General features: G+C 41.8%; 1 protein-coding gene across 1 annotated transcript in view; it reads left to right on the plus strand.

The window, feature by feature from the left end:
* The window catches only part of LOC124867908 (N-acetylmuramoyl-L-alanine amidase-like), a 44,196-nt gene that overhangs the window by 1,195 nt on the left and 22,595 nt on the right, over positions 1-20,406 (plus strand). The window lies entirely within an intron of this gene.

The following is a 20,406-nucleotide window of genomic DNA, read 5'->3' on the forward strand; positions in this document are numbered from 1 at the left end:
TGCATGTCCAGAACATGTGGAGAAGAGATCCCATTTCAGTCTTACACCTAGGGCAGTATTCAGAGTAGTTACTACTTATCTTATGGAGACGGTGAGGCGTAAAGTAAACACTATGTATAGGGTTGAACTGTAGTAATTTGTGTCAGTTGTCATCGGAGAATGATTGAGAACTACTACAAATCTCCTTCCATTCAAAGTCCTTGAAGGCAGAGTCAGTGTCCGTTTCCAATTTAAATTCAGCATCAAGTGCTTTATTTTCTGCCAGGCTCAGTAGTGTGTTATAAGCATAGGATAAGTCTTTAGAGTTATGCTTGTCTCGTATCAAACTGTCCATCTCAAAATCTTCTAGGGGACGAGTTTCCAACCCTGCTGTTCAATAATAAAATCTCTGACTTGCAGGTATTTAAAAAATGTGCAGAGGGGAGCCCGAAAGAGAGCCTCAGTTGCTCAAAGGAACTTTAATTATTGTGCTCATATAAATGTCCAAAAGAACATATGCCTTTGTCATACCAGTCTCTCGTGATGCCATCTCTAAGTGCCCCAGGTAAAGTCGGATTAAAGTAGAAGGGTGGAACTGTACAGTGTGCGGACACTATGTAACTTTGCTCTAATTTCGTTCCAGATTTTTAACGTAAGATTTATCATTGGATTTGGAGTTCGATTTTTTTGCTTATAAGAGTAAATATATGGAATGCTTAACAACGCTACTATTGTGTGGGATTGTGCGATCTGTTTCCAAGCTGGAGGGTGCTCCAGGTCTTTAATCCAAATCCAGATGGCTCTGGATTGAGCAGCCAAAGAGTATAATTGAAAGTCTGGTAAATTTAGCCTCCCCCTGTTCAGTTGGTCGACAAAGGGTTTTTAGCTTGACTCTGGGAGTTTTACCATTCCACAGAAATCTAGATATCAGTTTCTCCAGATTTTTAAAGAAGGTTTTCAGAATTGGTGTTGGTAGTGCTTGAAACAAGTATACAAATCTGGGTAAATGTTCATTTTAATACAATTTATTCAGCCAATTAGGGATATTGGAAGAGACCTCAATCTGTCCAAGTCTACTTCAAGTTTTTTAAACAGAGCTTCATAAATGAGAGAGTAAATCTGATGCAACTGGTTTGGTATTTGCAGACCTAGATAACAAAATTTACAGGGGTCCCAATAAAAGGGAATATTTACCCTCAATAAGCCTTGAGCAGCTGGGTTAAAGGCATCATCACACTTTTCTGTTTATTTATCTTATACCCAGAGATGCAACTATATTCTTCTAACAAGGCACAGAGCGCAGGGTACGATGTTTCCATATTAGTCATATAAAGTATAATGTCGTCTGCACATAGCAAAATGATGTGTTTCCCATCCTTAACCATAACACCCTTATTACAGGATGTGCTCTCACAGCTATCGCAAGGGACTCAATCGCCAATGAGAAGAGGAGTGGGGATAGGGGACAGCCCTGGCTAGTGCCATGCAACAGGGGGAAAGGAGATGAGACATCAGTATTTGTTCAAAAGATTGCTGATGGGCTTAGATAGAGTACCTTTATCATTTGTATCAAATTGGGGCCAAATTTCCTTTTTTCTAGAACTGCAAAGAGAAAGGGCCATTCTAAACAGACAGATGCCTTTTCAGCATCTAATGAAATGGCAACGATCGCCGTGTTAATGTTTTGGGAACACCAAATTACATTGAGAAACCTACAAATATTATCAAAGGAAAAACGATTCTTAACCCTTCTCTTTCTGCTCTCGGTGGGGTCAGACGGTTTTCCACTCTCTCCTTGATCCTTCCCCATTTTTCGCCCTGCTTCAGCTTTTTGTCTATTTTTCTTAGAGCCTCTGTTCGCATATCCTCCTAATGTTCATTATGGATTTGGTCAGCTGGTCTCCCAACGCATTTGATAAAATTTTCTCGACGGGAAGACAGGGTAAAGGGGAACCCTCATCCAGACTGGACGTTCTTCTCCAGATACGCAATGGATTCCTGGCAGTGGAAGATTGTGTGCCTGGCAACAATGTCAGTCAAGGACGTGGAAGATTTGTACATAATTAGATTTCTGATAACAGGATTTCTGCTTTTTGGAGTTGGCGGTTACCTGGCTTATCGAAAGATTTGTAAAACATCAGCAGCTGTTCAAAGCGCTCCAAAGCTGCCTGGGATGTTTGAAGGGATCTTTAGAGCTCTCCGCACTCAGACTGATATGTTAAGAGAGTAGAATCGCAAGCTGGACGCGATCCAGAATTGCAGGCTGGCTGCGTTTCCCGGACTCAAAGGTGATATGATTTAATCTTGGAGAAAGCTCAAGACCTACGGAAGTACCAGAAATTTGCCTAGTTGGATTTGAAATTGAGAAATACCAGTAAGACTTTGAAGGCAGGTGGAAAATCACAGCCAGCCTGAACCAAAACATTTATTGTTTGTCTAATTAGGCGCCCCAATACGGCCTTCACAGGCTTCTTATCAAAACATTTCTCCTGGATGCTCTGTAAATACAAAGCTCTGCCCCAGCAACCCCCCTCATCTGTGAACTGTATTGTATGGCCGTTTGATAAAACTTCCATCTCTTTTTCAAGGACAATGGCACCTTTGTCAGTGTTGACAGTCTAATTCTTTGCACACATGATCATACTTAAATATTGGCACCCTCACGAGTTCACCATGCCCCTGCAAAATCTTTGCTTATGTGTGTTGCCTTCGCATGGTCCTTATTTTTTACCTAAATGTGGATTTCATTTCTTCATTTCTTCTCCTTTTCATAGATTTTTAGCTCCTTTTCATAGATTTTTAGATTTACCAGTGAAAGCAAAATAATACTAGTCTCTTAAAAATTTGAACAAAAGTGGTTTTTACACCAGTGACTCAGCTTCCTTAGTCAGAACTCAGTGACTGGTTGGTTAAATTTCAATTATGGGACTACAACTGCATTATACCAGCGAACCCAAGGATCATTCTCTCTCAGCACAAGATGCTTTCCCCTACATAGAGGACTTAGTGATATAATTACCTCTTTAGAAAGATTGGTTTAGAACCAGCTCTTACCAGTAAAACCCAAAGGATTATTAATGTTATCTGTATCATTGTAATATTGGACAGAGATTTTTAGATTTCTCAGAAGGATTGTAGTTTTTCTGTGTCTGTATCTGTGTTTATTTTCTTTGTGAGTGTCTCGTTACTGAAAGCGCTATATAAATAACCTTACCTTACCTTACCTTACCTTACCTTACCTTACCTTACCTTACCTTACCTTGCCTTGCCTTGCCTTGCCTTGCCTTGCCTTGCCTTGCCTTGCCTTGCCTTGCCTTGCCTTGCCTTGCCTTGCCTTGCCTTGCCTTGCCTTGCCTTGCCTTGCCTTGCCTTGCCTTGCCAAGCCAGTTTGGTCTTTATATATAAGGTCAGGTAGTACTTTCTCCAGCCTGGTTGCTATGACCTTGGTAAATGCCTTATATTCTGATGAGAGGAGGGCTATGGGTCAGTATGAACCACATAACTGTGGATCCTTGCCTGATTTTAACAGGAGAGAAATCAGAGCCTGTTCTAAAGTTTTAGGTAATTGATGTATTCTAAGTGAGTGTTTGAGCATACCCATTAGCAGCGTTATTAGAGTAGTTGTAAATGCTTTATAGAAGTCTATTGGAAACCCATCTGGCCCAGGCGATTTCCCTGCTGAGAGCTTACCAGTTGCATTCAGAATCTCCTGTTTAGTAATATCTGCCTCTAGGCTCTCTGTTAGGTATTATTTAGTCAACTCAGAGGTAAGAACGATACAGTCATAGTTACTTGCAGCAAGGGTAGCCCACTTTGCAGTGAAACTACAAAGTTTTTGACACCCTATCTCTTTATTTATATGCACAGTTCAACAGACAGTTCAGACAGGGTGTATGTGTGTGAGACAGAAAGGAGGCTGGTTCACACAGAGATAACAATGATCTCACACACACAGGGAGGAAGGCATAGTGCAGGTGCCTTGCAACACAAAGTTTTTACATGAGTGATAACAAGTTTTTGCACCCATCCAACAGTCCCTCCTTTTATCACAAGTAAAAACATTTAATATAAAAACGAGTAAGAAAAATACTTTGTATGAGCGAAAACCCACAGACGGTAAACAGATTATATTTTGTGGGAAATACTCATACGGCCCCGCCGCCCTCGGTGACCATTAAAAGTTAAATGTTGATTAATACTTGAAATCATAAAAATAAAAGAATGACACTTGAAATCATAAAAATAAAAGAATAATACTTGAAATCATAAAAATAAAAGAATAATACTTGAAATCATAAAAATAAAAGAATAATACTTAATGAAATCATAAAAATAAAAGAATAATACTTGAAATCGTAAAAATAAAAGAATTAAAAAATCTGCCCTGTTTATGTCATCATTGTACTTTTTCTCATTTCACTTAAGCAACAACTTCTTCCGATTTTCTGCTGTAAGGTCATTTTATGAAATACAATGTATGAGTACACTCAGGCTTTTGATGTGATTTATTTACAACATGTCATCATAATCGTCCCCTTCATTTTCGTGCATTTCTACCTAGTTCAGTGTTGCATATGCCACCATGAACAATACCAGAAATTCTGTAGGAATGGATGTGCGTCGTGTTCTTCCGTCAGTGTTCTGAGATGGGTCCCGTCTGATGTCCATCTCTTCTGGTTTGGTATCACCTCCTGTGGATCCTGCTTTAGATAGAGAAAGAGTCCTGCTACCAGAATTAAGCTCAGGCTTATCAGTCCTGTCCACATGTTACAGAGAGCCATTTTATAATTGGGCGCAGATCAGCTGTTTTCTTCACCGGTTTGAGACGCTGGGCCATAGGGGTCCTCCAACTCCTTTGAACCCGGACTTCCTCTGCTACCCCGTCGGTTGGTTTGGCTCCTGTAACGGCAGAACTGGCTTACAGTGGCTTTTATGGATCCAGGAAGGCCTCTCTGCTATTTTCAGAGCTGTGGGCGTTGTCAGGAGTATTTGAAACGGCCCTTTACACCAAGGAGTGCTCCAATTCTTCCGGTGGAGTGTCTTAATCAGGACCAGGTCTCCAGGCCTCAGGTTGTTCTGTGGGATAGGAGCAGAGATTATCGGCAGACCACTGGACATTTGTTCTTCTTTTGTCTGCAACATTTTATTCATCCACTCAGCTAATGAAGTTTCCTGTTGTGCTTTCTCTATTTCATTCATGTCAGAAGGCAGAGAAAACGGTCTGCCATGTACTATTTCTTTGAGAATACAAATTCACATCAGCAACTTGGTGTCACGTGATCTCAGGCTCAGAATATAGTGGGTGGAGTTATACAATGATGTACAGTAGGTGGCAAATGGAGTAAGACCGGTTTGATTTGGAGTTATTCTTATCCATAATTAACCAGGGATAGGCATTCGGGCCATGAACTCCCTGTTTCTTCCATTGTTTTCCTTTATCTTTAACTGAAACCCTAATGCATTAGAACTTAGTTCTATTAATTTATTTACAAAATGAGTTCCATTATCTGACCTTATAATCTGTGGGATACCATATGTGGGGAAGAAATGTGTCACTAGGTTCATCTATTGCAACTAGGCAATATTTCTTCCCCCGTGTTTGCAACAAATTATGCATTATCTGCAAAAATTCTTTGCATAGTCAGAAAAATTTATAGTGTAGCATTAATGCTTTACCAGATGTGACATATTCCCCCCTTGACACGTGGGTCTTCCCAATGTGTCACTGTAGCCGCTGTGTTGTATAAATGTTTTGGGAGGATTGGTTTATCTTCTATCTGATAGATGTCATCTTTTCTCTGTGCTCCTCTCTTTAGCCAGGGCTTTATTTCTGTCTTGGGTGCTGACTGTTGGGCGTCTTTCAGCACGTCTGTCTATAAATAGCAGATCTGACATTTTCTCTTTAATAGGTTGAAATGAGTTAGTTCTGTCCCTGATGATGTTTAAAAACCTCTATTTTGCCAAATGTTAGCATGGTGATGTACTGATCCGAAAACGTATTGGCTGTCTGTGTATATAGTAAGTATTTGTCCCTCATGTAATTCACATGCTCTTACTACAGCATATAATTCTACTGTTTGGGCTGAGCATGTATTGGGTAGAGATTTAGCTTCTATTATTCTGTCGATGGTTGTTATTGCATAACCAACTCTATTCTTTCCATATTCATCTTCAGATGCTGAGCCATCTACAAACACAACACATGAATCTGGTATAAGGGTTTGAGAAATGTCTTGTCTGGGTTTGGTGTCTTCTTCAACTTTTGCTTTATAAGAATGTGGTTTTCCATCTTCTGCAGTAGGTATTAGAGTACTTGGATTTAAAGGGCACATCTTTTTAGAGTTATGTTTGGCTGTGATAATAATAGTGATGTCAGTGTGATATGCCTTGCATGTAGCGTCGGGTGCTTCTCTTAATATTCCTGACTTCAACATATCTTGTATTACTGGCTTAGTACCTTCTTCAGCTTCTGGCTTTAAGGGGTATTGACGGACTGATTGCCTTTTTTCAGATATTAGTTTAACCTTGTATGGTGGGAACCCCTTTATAAGTCCTACATCAGTTGATGATTGGGACCACAGTTCAGGTGGGACAGCAGCTAGGGCAGGATGCATGTTGCTCTCTTTGCTCTCAGCTAAACCCTGTATTTGTCCCTCTGCCTCATCTAAATGTGTAGTTGGATGGACTTTGACTCTCCACGCCAGAATGAGCTTCCAGATTCCTGTATTAGGATCTACCTTTGACAGTGTCAGTGCTGTTCCTGCAGAGGTTTAAAGCCTCTGTTTTTCCAAATTCTTATTATTCTTTTTTATCATATTTTATAAAGTAAGTCCTTATTACATTTAAAAATGAGATCAATAGTTTTGGTAGTTGCTATTATTATAAATAATGCTTGGTTTAGTTCTTATTAAAAATAAAAAATAAAAACTCACTCACTGATGAACACAAAAAATGAAGGGCATATTATATCTTATAATCTTAGTTTGTTTTACCCAGTTTTATAGATACAACATACAGTTTCAGTCAGCTTTGTATTTAGTTCAAGTAACTAAAGTTTGTTTCAATTAACTCAAGTTTTCTCTATTTCAGTCCAGTCCAGTAATTCTGTTAAGGTTCATTTCATCTTATGTTAAGTTTGAGTCTAATCTGATCATTTTGAACCTGACTGGAAAAAGTCTAAACATCTGTTAAAATCTTTTTGTTTTACCATAGAGAACTGACCTAATATTATTATGGTACTGTTGAGGACTCTAATTTTTACATAACATGAAACAGACATTTATTTCACAAAAACAGAAAGTCAAATACAGACATTTGGCCACATGAAAGTTTAAATACCCTGTTTGTAAAATAATTGTGAAAAATTGAAGACGGGTCTATGAGCTTTCTTATGGTTATCAGTATTTTCAATACAGGTAGAACCTTTTCCATCTTTATATGATTTTTCGAAAAAGATTCTGGAAACCTTATTAAGATATAAATTTGGCAAAGATCATCAGAACATCGGACCTTTATTAGCGCTTTTAAGGTCCCTCAAAGATGCATTACAATGAAATCAGTCATTCCCATTCACACACATTCACACACTACTTACTTATTTCTCTGTCAGAGTCATTTTTATTTGCAAAGATTTGAACATAATTTGACTTCTATTATTCTTAAAATGCACATTGTTTCCTCATAACCCCTTTTGTTTCCACAAGGTCTGTTTTGAATGCTTCAATTCTTTTTTTTTATTCACCAAGAATCAATAAGGTGGTCTTAGTGGGGTCCACCTTAAAGGTGTTGTCTGTTGGGTGTCATGTTATCATTGTCAGGTCAGTGAGGTTCATAAGTTAGTCTGAACCTTGGTCATTTGTTCTGTGCTCATAATGTTTCATAGATCCAGTCTATGATTAGTCAGCAAAACGTCCACCTATAGGAGAAAAATTGATTGTTAATGAATGAGCTGCATTTCCTAGGAACACTGTCTTCCTCCTGGATGAGCATCACCTGTTGAAAAACTTTCATCATTGTTTGTTTCACATATTCACTCAGATCTTTATATTATACCAGTAGGTGAAGTTGTTAGTATCTCATGTAGACTGACATATACTGTTGCATTTGGAGAGGATCTCAGATTAAATAAACATAGTTAGAGCTTCAATCCAGGTTCATTTTGTGTCTGCAGACTTTAGCCAATTTTTTGTTTCTTTTTTTTTAATTTATACATAAAGAGCAAGATTCAAAACATTTTCAAAAGGCAGATTGTGGCAGAATGTAGACAAAACTGCTTATTGATTGACAAAATAACATTCAAGCACACTGTTGGGAGTATGGTTATTGATTGAATAATCTTGATCAATAATTATAATTACAAATCATAATCTGACAAAATCAATTTCTTAACCATAAATCCTCATTTACGAATCGAGACCAGAGGTTTCTGGTGTTGTAATTGTGGCTCGACGCCTCTGACAATTACAACCGTTAAATACTCCGTAATAGTTAATAACTATTGCCGGAGATGTCACTGTTTAATCGACCGTTTCTGCCGAAACGTGTGGAACTTGAACCTTATTTTGACTGACACATCACTTTTTGCACACAATGAAACACCAAACGCTCTCTCTCTATCTATGTGAATATTTATTAAATTTCACCTACTCAACATGCAAAATTCTACATACACAGGGGTAAACACATCTAAATAAATCAAAATCAACAAAACGGTAGTGGGTATGTATTGAGTCAACCAGCAGTTTATGGCACAACAGAGGAAAGGAGAAGATATGAAAAGGGGGGTGTGGTGATGACTGGTGGGGGTTTGGAGCGCAGCTTAGAGTGTCTTTTATGATCTTCTGATCATAAAACTTCCCCCCTTTACTCCTGAAACAAAGGATTGATAACTTTTGGCGGCAAGCTAGCACAGTGAGATTGAAGACAAAGGTAAAATGGAGAATTTTACCATGAGGTCGTTTTAACAGTCCAGTTTTGCAACGCACCTGCGTTCAGATAGTAAACACAGACAGCTCTGGGGAACACGGCGGATCCCGATATTACATAACACATCAAAGTTTCAACAAGCAAGGTTACCTGCACATATTATTCAGAACACGTGAGATCCTAACCAGCGATTCTGATCGCTTCTACAACCTCTGACCCTGCCCAGGACTTGAATAAAGAAATAAAAAAAAAAGAAATGGATTTTACTTGTGTCGTCTTCTTCCTGAGCGAGGGAATTCGAGCGAGGAAAAGTGGGGTTAAGTTAATGTGCGTCCACAATTAACTTCAGGGGAACGGTCAGTCTTTGTCCTTTGGTCTTCTTGACAAAAAGGAAAAATATGATCTGACCATCAAAGTCGACTTGAAAATGAAACACGGTAGCGGTTCGTCTCTCCGAAACTCCGTGTCTCCAGTTACGTGTTAACTCACGTCTTCGATCGGCAAAAGTGAAATCTCTGGCCTTCCTAGTCCAAAAACTTCAGTTATGAATAGTTCGTTGTCCAACGAGAGAGAATGAATGAAACTCTGGACAGAGTTCTTCTCTTAAAGTGACGCTCTTCGATCCCTGGATGTGGGGTTCCAGCTGAAGGCAGTGTTTCAAACATGAGCGCCTCCTATATAGCATCCTGTGACGTCAGACTGGGGACGCCCAGTCATATCAGTCGCAATGCTTGATGGGATATGTAGGAGCGGGCTGTCCTGGGTACAAAATGGCCGATGCCATTGGAGGGGCACAGTGACGTCCAACAACGGGCAGATAATCCAATACTCAGCAAACAAGTGGTCCAACATTCCCCCCTAGGTTCAAAGGGTGAGATGAATCGCAGTCTTTGAAGCTACTGGGACCATTCTGTCCTTTGCTGAGCAATCAGTGATCCGTGGCGAAGCAGAACAAACAAAATTGTCTCTATGTTACTCAAAACCTACGACTGGGCAGGATAGAGGTTAGCCTGGGCAGGACTAACTCTGACTAAACTCATCCCTTTCTACATTGTTCAATGAGACAAATACAGGACAATACATTCACATTATCATTACATTCTTTGGTCATCAGCTTTGGTAATCCTGAGACAAAGTGAAACAATAACAGATATCGTACGTATATATGTATATATAAGAATAAAAGGAACAAACAAAATCATGGTTCATAGCTTATTCATCCAACTTCTATTAGGCACTGGACCCTGGCTGTGTCGTTGGCAAAGGTGTTGCTATGAACCGTGAGGGAATGAATGTGAGGGAATCAATCCTGACCTGTAAACGCTTAACCTGCTGGTATGCGGTGTGTAATCTAAAACGAATGCTTAAAACAGGTTTAGGCTTAAACCATTGGCTCTTCCGGATGATGATGGGTTTTAATAGGACTCCTGTCTCTAAACTATCTAGATGTGGAAAGAGGGATAAAAGAATAAACGAATTGCAGTATTTAGGCTATAAGCCAGGTGTGTTTGTGGAGGTTGCAAGGTGTCTGTCGTGGTGGACTTAGGATTTCTCTACTAAGTTCAGCAGAACTAGGTCTATGGGTATCTGTGCCTCGGTGGGACTGTCTATAGATGAACCAACCTCCTTTAACACGATTTTGTATGAAATCTCGGGCAGCATGGGTGTGTCCATTACATCATTCTTAAACACTTTTGTGAGGTCTGCTGTGCATACAGTGTTATGGAAAATTATCGTGTCAACTTACAGCTTAAGACTGTGTCCTAGGAGGTAGTTATATGTTTAACTGTTTCTGTCGAAGAAAGTTGTTAGTGATTAGTGCATGTTAGTGTGAGTTAATGAAACATGCACCTATTTAACTAGTCCTACGCACTGGCCTCTCCTTTCCCGGACATTGAGACAAGCTCTGTTCTTAGGGAGGAGAGTTCGATGTAGGACTTCATCTGGTTCAGCTAAAGAGCAGCAGCTGGGATGATGGTGTCAACCTTTTCTGACAAGCATCCAACCCACTTGATGAAGCTGCATGTCGCAGTTAGGAGGAATTTGTTACCTCCTGTTAATTTTGGAGCTGGTTCGACCCAGTTGGTCTGAAGGTGGAACCAAGGTAATGTAACCCCCCTTCGCTGAAGCGGAGGTTTACTGGTTGGCTGGGATGGCTGAAACTGGCGGCAGGTTAAACATCCTTTGATGTAGACCTGGGTGTTGTGAGACCTTGGAGGCCAGTGCGCCATCTGCTGGAGGGTGTGGAGTGTGGCTTTGTAGCTCCTATGGCACCTAACAGGAGAGTAATGGGCGTCGGATAACGTGACCCCCCTTTGGTCTGTTGGAACAATGTCCACAGCATGGGAGAGCTGTTTGATGCCAATCTGCACACTGGCTGTCTTGAGGAGAGGGCGGAGTCCGTCTACTAAAAGGAGTGTGAGGCTGTGTTGTGCCTCAGTTACAAAGGGGTCTTTTTGGCACAAACGGTCATACAGCTCTCTAATGGTTGATGGATGTCCCAGCCAGAATGCTAGTAGCACTTCTGGTATGAACATGGTTTCCAGGTGTACATCTTCCACCACTTTGGGGTTGTAAGTGTCCACACCTGGGTTCTTTAAAGAGCCAAGCAATGCATGACCGCCTCTGGCAGGAGTTTCCTGGATGGCTGGGTGCAGCTGTGTCTCGGAGGTGCACATGACCGGCTCTGATGAGGGCCTGAGAGGTCCTTCGGGCTCCTCTAAGCTGCTGACCTGATTGGTCACAACGACTCGTTCGCTGCGTGCACCCCGTGGGTTTTGCACCTCCGCCTGGACCCAGAGTTGGTCCTGGTGGCCGTCAATGAGTGGGGCCAGCCTGTCCAGCAGGTCCTGGCCACCAAGACAAAGGTCTTTGTTTAATGTGCACCTATAGATGGGGTGCACCAGAGCCGTGTCTTCGGGTGTAATGTCCAGCTCCACCCAATTAGTGATGCATGATCGGTTTTGGGTGCAGCTGGTGATACTTACATCACGAAATTCAGCCTGAAGTGGTTTACTGAGGGAGAGCATGGCTCTACTCGCCTCCTCAAACGAGACCGAGAACCACAGGCTGATCTCTGATCCTGTTTTAAAATGGAACCTCAGTTTGACCTGTCCCCCTATACTAGTGAGATAGTATTGGTGACCTATATGTTCATAATGGTTCAGTTTACCTAAGAACCTTGGAGCAATGATTTGTGGTGTTTCTCCTGGAGAAGTCCCAAGGGGTTCTTGGAGTTTCCCAGGTTTGTCTCCCCATCCGATCAGGTAGACTCTGATGGCTGTGGAGACTGGGTCCACGCCTAGTCATGCTGACGGGAAGTTTGGGTCTGGTTTAACTAGGTCCGTTTCCTGTTTCAAGGGTTGTGGGGGCATGGTGGCCTGACGCACTGCTTCCATCACCATCTTACGCAGGGCCTCCTCCATCTCTTTCCCCATAATCCCTTCTGCGTGTGGGTTCCACCCTCTTCCATCAGGTTTACCTTTAGGCTTCACGTGATGGTCAGGTCGTCTGTTTGACCGGAAATGGTCCGGCAACTTTGACTGTGGTTGGTATTCAGTACCACCCCCCCAGTCCAGCTGACCAAACCTATGTTGTTCCCTGAACCTGTTCTTCGCATAGGTTCTGGTTGAAGGCCTTTCCTGACCTCCTAATGCATGGCTGGTTCTTTCAGTCTGGACCTGTAAAACCCTAGCCTCGCTCTCCGATCCCTTGGTCGGGCGAGCACGTGTTTCCCACGCCATCTGAGCATATTTGCGGATCTCTTGGATGCTCATGGCCTTGGTCCTGCAATACATAGTAACTTCGTATTGCACACTTTCATGAAGGTTGTGGAGGAACAGGGATTTAAAAGCATGTTCCTCCTCAATGCCTGGCGCATTGCGTCCTTGGAAGTAAACGGCTCTCAAGCGCCGGTAATACTCCCTGGGTGCTTCGCTTTTCTTTTGCTGGATCGCGAAAGCACCAAGTGTGGCTGAGGCCCGGTCCGTGTACACAGAATATTCCTCCCTTAAAGCTTCGCAAAGGGTTGAATAACGGTCTCGGACTGCGGGTGTCAGGCTCTCCATGAAAACATGGACGCTCCTGGACGTTGTCTTCCAGACGAGCTTCAGTTTCTCCCGTGCTGATGGGCAGTACAAATCTAGAAGACAGCGTTCCACTTCCCTAAGGTAATCATCAATGTTTGATTCTGCCTTATTAGGGTCGAAACGCTCTATGTCTTTAGCAAGGGACTCAAGCTGGCGGGTGCGCAATCCACTTTCAGGGATTGGTCCCGGCCCATCTGAGTCATCATCGGAGAGTTCACTCCGGTTGCACTCAGAGGGTATCGGTGCATCACGCCTCATCCTCGGAGGAGGCAGTGGAGGCTGCTCCCGGTAAAACTGTGGGCCCTGTGCTTCCCGGACTCGGGTCCTGGGCAGCGGTTGAGGGCGGTAGGAGCTACCTGAATCCCAGGGGCGGCACTCCTGTCGCCGTGGCGGAGGTGAGGGATCGTAGAGGACCGTACTGCGAGTCACGTTTGACGGCTGCTCGCATCTGAACCGTGAACTATTTACACCTGCTGGGTCCCCAGCTAGGTACCGTTCATGGCTGCTGATTGCAGTGGGGCGGGGCACCGCACCACTGAACCTATTCTGACTACTTATCCCCGTTCTTATCTCGGTGGATGTCTGGGGAACCCCATGAGCCTGGAAAGGTAATCTCTGGAGAGCAGCTTCTACATCCTCCAGATCTGACCTGCAAGTTCTCTCAGGGTTTCGCAGGTGTGGCTCACCTCCAAAGGTTTCAACCTGTGAGGTGGGTTTCGGTTCGTCCCCCCATTCTTCCAGGGGGGGCGGGGTGGCATGGCTACCCTCTATTGCTTCTAATCTATTTCCCACTTCTGTTATTTCCCCTCGAAGGACATCCACCGTCTGCAACGTATCATTAAGCTCGAACTGCAGTTTAACGCGCTGGTCAACTTCCAACATTAACCTTCGCTGATACAACAGAGTGAGCTGTCCTAACACATCTGAGACCCGTCTGTCCTTCGGTGGGTTTCTAATGACTTGGAGCAACTCCTGAATCCTGGCTTCACATTGCTCAATGCCATAATCATTGAGGCCTTTACGCTCCTCGGGGGACAGCAGAATCAATGACCCTATCACCTCTTGTGCCTGCATTCCTATGGGGTCCTCCACCATACACACATCTCCAGCTGCAGTCTGGGATGTTCCCTCCATCTTTGGCCCAAAATGCACAATGCAAACACACAAACTGTTTATTTATGAACCACCACTAAAGAAATTAGCAGCAATTCAACAGGCTAAGCTATTCAGTGATTAGGGATTGCTAAACTTAATTAGCTGCACACAACAGGCTAAGCTGTTCAGTGATTAAGGATTGCTAAACTTAATTAGCTGCACACAACAGGCTAAGCTGTTCAGTGATTAGGGATTGCTAAACTTAATTAGCTGCACACAACAGGCTAAGCTGTTCAGTGATTAAGGATTGCTAAACTTAATTAGCTGCACACAACAGGCTAAGCTATTCAGCTAGCTGTCTGATTCATACCTGTCTCTTCCAGGTGTATGGGTTTGCTTAAAATGGGCACACAGGTTTGACCGTTCAAACTGTGGCCTACCCAAGTCTATGCTTTAATGGGGTTAATCAAGCAAACATGCAAAAAAAAAAAAGAAAAATGGAAAGAATTTTTTTTTTTTGAAATAACCCAGAAACCAAGTTCAAAATAAAATTTTAAAAATGGGAAACGAAACTAAACATTCAATGCTGTTCTTAGCTTCAAATAAATGTTAGTGTTCTCTACTATGAATCACCTACCTTCCTGTTAAACAACTAAGTTAGTTTTATGAGTCAGGTCAAAACATGCTTCATACACTAAAAAACCCAGCAAAAATGCTTAAAATTTTTCAAAAGTGGTAATGAATGATCTGTAACTTCAACTTTCAACTTTAAGTTATGCCCTTTTGATCATAGGTGATGGAATAATCTGCCTGTGTTAGTGAATTGAGTGATTTAAAAAAAAAATCAACGTAGGAAATGCAATTCGCACTAGTGACCACCAGATGGTACTGAGTGCAGGTCTGCGGTTTGGGAAATCCAGCTGCAATCTGTAATCTATTAAATGGCCACCAGATGTAGGTGTTGTTCTCTAACTGACTGGGAGAATGTTGGTCACAACTGTAATTACGCTCAGTGGCCACTGGGGCAGGTCTGCTGCTTATCAGCGCAGGTTTTTACAGCTGCAGCAGCAGGCTGGCGACTGGAAATTAACTTTAACTTTTCCACAAGTTAAACCAACTTTCACCTTGCATCCACAACAAACACCTCTGAAAGCTAATGTTATCCTTTGCAGTAGAACTGAGCACAACCTAATCGAAATCCCCTAATTCACAAACGTTCTGTGCGAAACTCAAGTCTCCCAATAACGTCTAGTTAACGGAGATCACAACTGTTCGTTCATTCTGTGCAACAGTGATTTGATGTCTGTCTTTTTAAGGCCCACCCAGGGACGCCATATGTTGGGAGTATGGTTATTGATTGAATAATCTTGATCAATAATTATAATTACAAATCATAATCTGACAAAATCAATTTCTTAACCATAAATCCTCATTTACGAATCGAGACCAGAGGTTTCTGGTGTTGTAATTGTGGCTCGACGCCTCTGACAATTACAACCGTTAAATACTCCGTAATAGTTAATAACTATTGCCGGAGATGTCACTGTTTAATCGACCGTTTCTGCCGAAACGTGTGGAACTTGAACCTTATTTTGACTGACACATCACTTTTTGCACACAATGAAACACCAAACGCTCTCTCTCTATCTATGTGAATATTTATTAAATTTCACCTACTCAACATGCAAAATTCTACATACACAGGGGTAAACACATCTAAATAAACCAAAATCAACAAAACGGTAGTGGGTATGTATTGAGTCAACCAGCAGTTTATGGCACAACAGAGGAAAGGAGAAGATATGAAAAGGGGGGTGTGGTGATGACTGGTGGGGGTTTGGAGCGCAGCTTAGAGTGTCTTTTATGATCTTCTGATCATAAAACTTCCCCCCTTTACTCCTGAAACAAAGGATTGATAACTTTTGGCGGCAAGCTAGCACAGTGAGATTGAAGACAAAGGTAAAATGGAGAATTTTACCATGAGGTCGTTTTAACAGTCCAGTTTTGCAACGCACCTGCGTTCAGATAGTAAACACAGACAGCTCTGGGGAACACGGCGGATCCCGATATTACATAACACATCAAAGTTTCAACAAGCAAGGTTACCTGCACATATTATTCAGAACACGTGAGATCCTAACCAGCGATTCTGATCGCTTCTACAACCTCTGACCCTGCCCAGGACTTGAATAAAGAAATAAAAAAAAAAGAAATGGATTTTACTTGTGTCGTCTTCTTCCTGAGCGAGGGAATTCGAGCGAGGAAAAGTGGGGTTAAGTTAATGTGCATCCACAATTAACTTCAGGGGAACGGTCAGTCTTTGTCCTTTGGTCTTCTTGACAAAAAGGAAAAATATGATCTGACCATCAAAGTCGACTTGAAAATGAAACACGGTAGCGGTTCGTCTCTCCGAAACTCCGTGTCTCCAGTTACGTGTTAACTCACGTCTTCGATCGGCAAAAGTGAAATTTCTGGCCTTCCTAGTCCAAAAACTTCAGTTATGAATAGTTCGTTGTCCAACGAGAGAGAATGAATGAAACTCTGGACAGAGTTCTTCTCTTAAAGTGACGCTCTTCGATCCCTGGATGTGGGGTTCCAGCTGAAGGCAGTGTTTCAAACATGAGCGCCTCCTATATAGCATCCTGTGACGTCAGACTGGGGACGCCCAGTCATATCAGTCGCAATGCTTGATGGGATATGTAGGAGCGGGCTGTCCTGGGTACAAAATGGCCGATGCCATTGGAGGGGCACAGTGATGTCCAACAACGGGCAGATAATCCAATACTCAGCAAACAAGTGGTCCAACAACACAATCACCATATTAAAAGGCTCTACTTCTAGAGAATCACTAAACTTCGGAGGTCCGGTTTTGGCCCGCGGACCTTGAGTTTGACACATGCAGGGTAGAGTTACAATTTTTTTTTCAGTCCTTTCAGCAGAGACAGGCTTCTGCTGTTTGCAGAAGTTTTATCTTTGTTTTCAGGCAGCTGCATCTCTTTGTCAAGGTCGTTTCACAGAGCTGAAATTTAACTTCTCTCAAAGAGGAAAAATCAAGAATGCACACAATCTGAGCCAAATATGGAATTATTTCCCTGTAAAATGAATCTTTTGCATTTTATCATGATATTGTTGGTTTTATAACACCATAGAATGATTTTTAAAGCACCTGTTTCTCACTAATGCTTGCCTACAAAATCTTTTACTCTCAGATTACTTCTTTAACAACATTGTGTTCTCTCTTCTCTAGTCATTGTTCACTGGGTTGTCCAATTGGACAGTTTCCATGTTGTCCACATTGTCACCTCCTCTTTTAACTTATTTTACCACGTCCTCCAAAACCATCTCTTAGTCTTTATAATTTGGGGCTACCTTGGTATTCTAAACTGGGATGGGTGGCGGTCCGCCCCCCTTTATTTGTTTTCAGTTAAGCTGAAAGTTTTTTCCTGTGCTTTTCTTAAGGCCTCAGTATTATGGCTATGTCAGTTAAAAGCTGCTCTTATTGTTGTTTTTTTAATTCATCTTTTTGTTTTAATCTGTTTATCAACTGTGTGCACTCAGGGACTGAAAAGTCCCCTTTGAAATTATAATCTGGCAAGGTTTTTTATTGTCTCTTGAATCCTTTGAATGCATAATCTCCAGTTTAAGTTCCCCGTGTAGTTTTAGGATTTCAGTGATAATTAAGTTACCTGAAAATCCGTATTTTTATGCCATCGTGTACATATTTCTGTTAAATCAGAGCTTTTTCTCTGTTCTTTCCCCATTGTTCTTTGTTATTTTTCTCTTTTTAGTTTTCATTATTTCTAATTTTAGATCCCCTTGTAATTTTAAGACATCCTTTGTATCTAATTTGCCCAAAAACCCATGTTTTTTATTTTTTATTCCATCTATGACAGATCATACCTGCTCCTTTTACATAGTTCTCCATAAACTTTACCTCCCCTTCTAAGTCAATTAGTTTACTTTGTTTCTTCCCCATTATGTTTTATGTTAGTTTAATTGTAGTATAAATGTCCCAGATAAAAGGTCACTGGCATGAGACTTTAAGGAGAGGACATTAACACGGCCTTCTACTGCGACTAATTCGCAGCGGTGTTAATTTTCTGGAATGAAATCCGACCTGAATCTCCAAAGTCACCAGTACGTAGTTTTAATCTGGGCAAAAGAAAACACAGGACTAGCAGAATCCTGCTGATTCTATTAAAATGCTTAGTCCTCCATACACACACAACACAGTCACACAGTTAGTTTCAGGTACCTTGTAATTTTTCTAAGTTAACTTGGTGTTATTTTATGAGCTCAATTTACTCCGTTCTTTTTACTTTTATAGCGCTTATTCTATTCCCTCGCAGGGGAATAACCCTTAGTCGTTTTATTTGGCCCCCTTCTTGGCGGGGCCCTACCTTAATTTGTCACTATTCCTTTCACGGTGGAATAAAACCATCCCAATGCAGCGTCCTTACCAGCGACGCACTACCAACAACTTTTAAGTACTTTTCTTCTTTTATTTATATAGCGCTTACTCTATTCCATCGCAGGGGAATAATCCTCAGTCGTTTTCTTTAATCCCCTTCACGGCGGGATTGTACCAAATTTGACACGATTCCTTTCACGGTGGAATAAAACCATCCGAATGCAGCGTCCTTACCGGCGACGCACTACCAACGACTGTTAAGTACTTTTCCTATGAACTGTATTTTAAAACTGTCTCACCTCGGAGTTGACTTCTTGGTGACTCTCTGGACCCTGTGAGAGTCACCCCGCGCCGAGGAAGGCGATAACCCACTGGCCAGGTGTGAATTCACACACACCGGGACTTTCAGCCACTCCGGCTAATGGAGGCTGTGCAGCGGTGCTTCGCTCGACGTCAGGCTTCCCCCACGGATCCCAGAGTCACTGTTAAAGCAAAGAGAAATAAGGTTATTGAATTAATCCGGCTTCGAAGGACCAATAAATGTTAGGTATTATTTAGTCAACTCAGAGGTAAGAACGATACAGTCAGAGTTACTTGCAGCAAGGGTAGCCCACTTTGCAGTGAAACTACAAAGTTTTTGACACCCTATCTCTTTATTTATATGCACAGTTCAACAGACAGTTCAGACAGGGTGTGTGTGTGTGAGACAGAAAGGAGGCTGGTTCACACAGAGATAACAATGATCTCACACACACAGGGAGGAAGGCATAGTGCAGGTGCCTTGCAACACAAAGTTTTTACATGAGTGATAACAAGTTTTTGCACCCATCCAACACTCTCCCATGCCCAAACCCCACCCCTGGGACTGCCACCGCCTCTAAGAAATTAATCATTCTGCGAGTGTCAACCCCCTGGGAGGAATACAAATCAGTGTAAAAGTCCTTTAAAATATCATTGATACATTTGGGGTCATAGACTATTGTGGCATCATCTCTGGTCTTAACTGAGCGGATGCATCTAGAGTTTTCCTCTTGTCGGATCTGCCAGGCTAATAATTTACCACATTTATTCCCATGTTCGCAGTGCTGTTGTTTCATTCTAGCAGCCATGGCATTCTCAATTACCCAACCCATTGGCAGTTTATATTCTGTCTTTTTGATATTTAAACGGTCAAAAGTTGTTTCATTATGAGTTTAAGATGGCTCCTTTTCAAGATTTCTAATCTCTGATTCAAGTGTTTTGGTTTTCAGTGTGTATTGTTTTTTTCATGATTTATAGCTTATAGTCTCACCTCTTACGTAGGCTTTTGAGGATTCCCACACAGCCATTGGTGAGGTGGTCCCCCTGTTAATGCTAATAAAACTATCCATTTTGTTATTAATGAGTTTAACATAATCTGTGTCATTAAGTAGGTGTGTGGAGAATCGCCAATATCTGCAACTTTTAGTAGCTTGTTTTTGAGCCACCTGAAGCATGAGAGGGGCATGGTCTGAGTGAATCATCGCTAAATACTCACATTTGGATATAAGATAGAGTGTGTAAACGTGAGTAAAAAAAGATCGATTCTAGAGTAGCTTTTATGGGCCTGTGAATAGAATGAATAGTCACGGGCTGATTTATGTAATTCTCTCCAGACATCTACAAGTTTAAAATCTGATATTTCTCTTTTGAGAGTCTTAGCTCCTTAAGACAGAGTTTTGGGGTTAGGAAATGATCGATCCCTGGATGGATCTAAAACTAAATCTAAACCACCACCTATGAGAAGCTCACTAGCAAGACACGTTAGTGTGAAAAACAGGCTTTGGAAAAACTGAGGGCAGTCGTAGTTTGGGCCATATATATTAACAATTGTGATAGAATCACAAGATAGAGAGCCCTAAAGTATCAGATATCTACCCTGTTTGTCTT

This window comes from Girardinichthys multiradiatus, chromosome 5 (assembly GCF_021462225.1).
Source record: "Girardinichthys multiradiatus isolate DD_20200921_A chromosome 5, DD_fGirMul_XY1, whole genome shotgun sequence".
Taxonomy (NCBI): domain Eukaryota; kingdom Metazoa; phylum Chordata; class Actinopteri; order Cyprinodontiformes; family Goodeidae; genus Girardinichthys; species Girardinichthys multiradiatus.